The sequence below is a fragment of the Desmodus rotundus genome, chromosome 1 (assembly GCF_022682495.2).
Source record: "Desmodus rotundus isolate HL8 chromosome 1, HLdesRot8A.1, whole genome shotgun sequence".
Lineage (NCBI taxonomy): Eukaryota > Metazoa > Chordata > Mammalia > Chiroptera > Phyllostomidae > Desmodus > Desmodus rotundus.
This window is the reverse complement of record NC_071387.1, coordinates 164,169,140-164,175,139: the sequence shown is the minus strand read 5'-3', so window position 1 is coordinate 164,175,139 and position 6,000 is coordinate 164,169,140. Positions and strand designations below refer to the sequence as shown.

The 6,000-nt window shown below is 37.3% G+C and overlaps 1 pseudogene; it reads left to right on the top strand.

The window, feature by feature from the left end:
• Positions 1 to 3,398: 3,398 nt before the first annotated feature.
• Positions 3,399 to 3,886, top strand: LOC112307565 (ubiquitin-ribosomal protein eS31 fusion protein-like; annotated as a pseudogene).
• Positions 3,887 to 6,000: the final 2,114 nt, after the last annotated feature.

Genomic DNA, 6,000 nt, shown 5'->3' with positions numbered 1-6,000 from the left:
GAATTTCCTCAGAAAACTAAAAATGGAACTGCCTTTTGACCCAGCAATTCCGCTGCTGGGATTATACCTTAAGAACCTTGAAACACCAATCCAAAAGAACCTATGCACCCCAATGCTCATAGCAGCACAATTTACAATAGCCAAGTTCTGGAAGCAACCTAAGTGCCCATCAGCAAATGAGTGGATCAAAAAATTATGGTACATTTACACAATGGAATTCTACGCAGCAGAGAGAAAGAAGGAGCTTATACCCTTTGCAATGGCATAGATGGAACTGGAGAGCATTATGCTAAGTGAAATAAGCCAGGCGGTGAGGGACAAATACTATATGATCTCACCTTTAACTGGAACATAATCAACAAAACAAACAAGCAAACAAAATATAACCAGAGACATTGAAATTAAGAATATTGTAACAATAGCCACAGGGGAGTGGGGAGGGAATAGTGGGGAGAGGGGTCTATAGGAGCTACTATAAAGGACACAAGGACAAAATCAAGGGGGAGGGTAGAGGTGGGGGAGGGAGGTGGGACTGGCTGGGGTGGGGTGGAGGGAAGGGGAGAAAATGCAGACAATTGTAACTGAATAAAAATAAATTAATTAATTTAAAAAAAATTAAAGTGCTATAAAAAAAAAAAAGGAACCAGTCTCTGGTGCCAAAAAGGTTGGGGACTGCTGGTTTAAAGGACCTCTGAGACAACATCAAGCATAACAACATTCACATCATAACGGTTACCACAAGGAGAAGAGGGAGAAAGGGATTGAAAACCTATTTGAAGAAATAGTGATGGAAAATGTCTCTAACCTGGCCAAAAAAAAAAAAAAAAAAAAAAAAGACATCTAAGTCTAGGAAGCACAGAGAGTCCCAAACAAAATAAACCCAAGAGGCCTATACTAAGACAAACCAAATTAAAATGCCAATGGTTAAAGACAAAGAGAGACTCTTAAAAGTTGCAAAAGATATACAGTTAATTACCTAAAAGGAACCCCCATAGAATATCAGCTGATTTCTCAACAGAAAAATTTCAAGCCAGAGTAAATTGGCACAAAATACTCAATGCAGTGAAAAGCAAAGATCTACATCCAAAAATACTCTACACAGCAAGGCTAGCATTTAAAATTGAAGGACAGCTAAAGAGTTTCCCAGACAAGAAAAAGCTAAAGGAATACATCACCCGTATTATAAGAAATGTTAAAGAGACTTCTTTAAAAAGAAAAGATCAAAAATATAAATAATAAAACATAGGAAAGAAACATATTCTCACTGATGAAGGCAAACAGTAAAAGCAGTGTACTGAACAACTTTAAAACTAATAAAAAGATTACCAAGACAAAAGTAGGAAGATCATGTATAATTACAACAATAAATTAAGGGATACATACCAACACATGCACAAACATTAAAGAACAATGACAAAAACATAAACATGGAGAAGGTGAGTAAAAATTGTACTGGCTTTAGAATATGTTCAAACTTAGTGACCATCAACTTAAAATGGACAGCTATAAACATAGCTTGGTATATACGAAGTACCTGGTAACTACAAACCACAAATCTACAAGAGATAAACAGGAAATGAAAAGAAATGAATCCAAACACAACACTATAAAAAATCATCAACATACAAGAGAAGAGACCAAGAGATTAGGGAACAGATAACTACAAAAACAATTAGAAAAGAGTAAGATAGCAATAACTACATACCTGTCAATAATTCCTTTAAATATAAATGGACTAAATGCTTCAATCAAAACAAATAGGAGGGCTGAATGGGTTAAAAAAAGACCCATACATGTTCTGCCTACAGAAAACCAACTTTAGATCAAAAGACACACACACTGAAAGTAAAAGACAGAAAAAGATATTTCACGTACATGGAAATGAAAATAAAAGCTGGGCTAGTAATACTTATATCACTATACTAGATACTGATTTATCAGTATACTAGCTAAAACAGACATTAAAACAATGGCTGTAAGAAGAGATAAGGAGGGCATTTCATAATGATAAAGGGATCAATCCAAAAATAAAATGTAACTCTTGGCAACATCTACACATGCAATGTAGAAGCACCAAAATAAATAAAGCATATATTCACAGACATAAAGGAAGACATCGATATAGAGTAAAAGGAAAGAAATAATAACATTTGAGTGGGAATAAATGAAATAGAGTATAAAAACAATAGAAAAATCAATGAAAATAAGAGCTAGTTCTTTGAAAAGATAAAATTGATAAACCTTTAGCCAGACTCATCAAGAAAAAAAGAGGGTCCAGGTTTTTGCAGCCAAGATGGAGGCGTAAGTAGAAACCCTTCGCCTCCTTGCACAACCAAAAGGAGGATAACAACCAATCTAAAATCAATAAACAACCAAAAGTGCCAGAAAATCAAACTGCGTGGAACTTCAACAACCAAGGAATTAAAGAAAAAAATCAACCAGAACAAGCGGACCAATAAGGCAGCTGACCACAGGGCCGACTCAGAAAAACCCCAGCAAACCTGGCAGACTGTGGGGGCAGGGCTGGGGGCCTAACTCGGAGGGCTGCACAGGAGGGGCTGACTTAAGGGGATAACTGACACTCAGAGATGACTGTGGGCCAAGGCTGGGGTTGCCGCAGTGGGAGATACTCCCAGCCTCACACAAGAGTTCATTGAAAAGTGCGCTAGAGACAAGCTGGTAAGTCGCACTATTCCCTCTAACACTATTCCCTCTCTGGGCCCTCCCCCACAGGCAGCACCACAAGGACGGTTGCCCCGCCCCGGTGAATACCTAAGGCTCCACCCCCTTACAACCTATCAGCTGTGCCAAGACAAAGAAATATGGCCCAAATGAAAAAACACAGCAAAACCCCAGAACTAAGTGATGAGGAGATTACCAACCTATATAATGGAGAATTTAAAGCCCTGGTAATCAAAATGCTCACAGATTTGATTGAACTTGGTCAAAAAATGAAAAAAACAGATGATGGATACCCAAATAAAACATTCAGGGAATCAAGAGTGACAGGAAGGGAACCAGGACTCAAAGCAATGATTTGGAACAAAAGAAAGAAAGAAACATCCATCCAGAAAAAAAAGGAAGAAACAAGAATCCAAAAAAAAAGAACAGACTTAGGAACTTCTGGAACAATTTGAAACATTCCAATATCTGAATTATAGGGGTGCCAGAAGGGGAACACCAGCAAGAAATTGAAAACTTATTTGAACAGATAATGAAGAAGAATTTCCCCTATCTGGCAAAGGCAATACACTTCCAGGAAGTCCAGGAAGCTCAGAGAGTCCCAAAGATGTTGGAACCAAAGAGGAACACGACAAGGCACATCATCATTAAGTTACCCAGGATTAAAGATAAAGAGACAATCCTAAAAGAAGCAAGGGGAGCCCTTTCCGATCTGCCATCTGTGGTGGAGTCGCCGCCAAGATGCAGATTTTTGTGAAAACCCTTACGGGGAAGACCATTATGCTCGAGGTTGAACCCTCGGATACAATAGAAAATGTAAAGGCCAAGATCCAGTATTTGCTGGCAAGCAACTGGAAGATGGGCGTACTTTGTCTGACTACAATATTCAAAAGGAGTCCATTCTTCATCCTGTGTTGAGACTTCGTGGTGGTGCTAAGAAAAGGAAGAAGAAGTCTTACACCACTCCCAAGAAGAATAAGCATAAGAGAAAGAAGGTTAAGCTGGCTGTCCTGAAATACTACAAAGTAGATGAGAATGGCAAAATCAGTCGCCCTCGTCAGGAGTGCCCTTCAGATGAATGTGGTGGAGTTTTTATGGCCTGCCACTTTGACAGACATTATTGTGGCAAATGTTGTCTGACCTATTGCTTCAACAAACCAGAAGACAAGTAATTGTATATGAGTCAATAAAAGACATGAAGTTAAAAAAAAAAAAAAAAAGCAAGGGGAAAGGAGACAGTTACCTACAAAGGAGTGCCCATTAGACTATCAGCTGATTTCTCAAAAGAAACCTTGCAGGCAGGAAGGGGCTGGAAAGAAGTATTTGAAGCCTTGAAAGGCAAGGACCTACATCCAAGATTGCTATTATCCAGCAGAGCTATCATTTAGAATGGAAGAGCAGATAAAGTGCTTCTCAGATAAGGTCAAGTTAAAAGAGTTCATCATCACCAAGCCCTTATTATATGAAATGTTAAAGGGACTTATCTAAGAAAAAGAAGATCAAAACTCGGAACAGTAAAATGAGAACAAACTCACAATTATCAACAAATGAACCTAAAAGAAAAGAAAAACAATGGAAACAAAAACTAAGCAAACAACCAGAACAGGACCAGAATCTGAGAAATGGATATCACACGGAGGGATTTCAGTGGGGAGGGGGAAGGGAGTAATAGTGGGGAAAGGGTACAGGGAAGAAACAACGTAATTAGTAAGCATAAAAAAGATGGGGAGAGATTTAAAAAAATGGTATAGGAAACAGAGGACTCAAAGAACTTGTACAACCCATGGACATGAACTAAGGCTGGAGGGTTGGGGGGCCAGGGTGGAAGGGGGATAAAGGGGGAAAAACTGGAAAAACTGTAATAGCATAATCAATAAAAAATACTTAAAAAAGAGGGTCTGAATAAATAAAATCAGAAATAAAAGAGGAGATATGACAACTGATACCACAGAAACACAAAGGATTATAAAAATACTACAAACAATTATATGCTAACTAGTTGGGCAATCTGGAAGAAATGGATAAATTCCTACAAACATACAATCTTCCAAGGCTGTATACGGAAGAAACAGACAATCTGAACAAACCAAACAACTAATGAAGTCAAATCAGTAATCAAAAACTCCCAACAAACAAAAGCCCTGAACTGTATGGCTTCACAAGTGAATTTTACCAAACTTTCAAAGAACTATTAATATTGGGTTGGCCAAGAAGTTCATTTACTTTTTTCTTTACCATGGCTCTACTAGTGCTTAGTTGTCTTTAACTCCATTCAAAAAATTTTTGTTAAGATTATATTGTGACAGCTGTAATATCAGCTCGAACAAAAACTTATCTAAATTGGTAACTTTTGTGCAGCCATTTTAATACTGAAAATGGAAGAATATATGCAACATTTTGGCATATTATGCTTTATTATTTCAAGAAAGGTAGAAACACACACACACAGATTTGTAGTGCATAGAAAAGGTGCTGTGACTGATCAAACATGTCAAAAGTGGTTTGCAAAGTTTTTTGGTACTATTGACATTTTGGCCAAATAATGCTTTGCGGTGGGGCTGCCTTATGCATTGGAAGATGTTTAGCAGCACCCCTGGCCTCTACCCACTAGAAGCCAATAGTAGGAGATAGTCAACATAATCAAAATATCCAAATCAATAAAGTTATTGGTGAAAATGAAAAATGTGTATTTTATTTTACAGAAAAAAACCATATGGACTTTGGGCCAACCCAATTCCTGTCCTTCACAAACTATTCAAAAACACTGAAGAGAAAAGGCTCCCAAACTCATTTTATGAGGCTAGCATTACTTTGATTCCAAAACCTGACAAAGACAGTATAAAAACAATTAGACGTCAATATTCCCAATGAACGTAAATGCAAAAATCTTCAACAAAATATCAGCAAATCAAATTCAGCAATACATTAAAAAGATCATATACCATGATAAAGTGGGATGTATTCCTGGGATGCAAGGTAGGTTCACTATCAACAAATCAATTAAGATAATATACCACATATACAAAATGAAGGATGAAAATCTTATGATCATATTAACAGCTGCAGAAAAACTATTTGACAAAATCCAATATCCAGTTATGATAGAAACTCTCAGCAAAGTGGGAATAGAGACAACATACCTCAACATAATAAAGGCCATATATGACAATCCAACAGCTAACATCATACTGAACGATGAAAAGCTGACAGCTTTTTCTTTAATATCAGGAATAAGACAAGAATGTCCACTTTCATCACTTTTATTCAACACAGTATAGGAAGTCCTACCCATAGCAATCAAACAACAAGAAGAAAAGA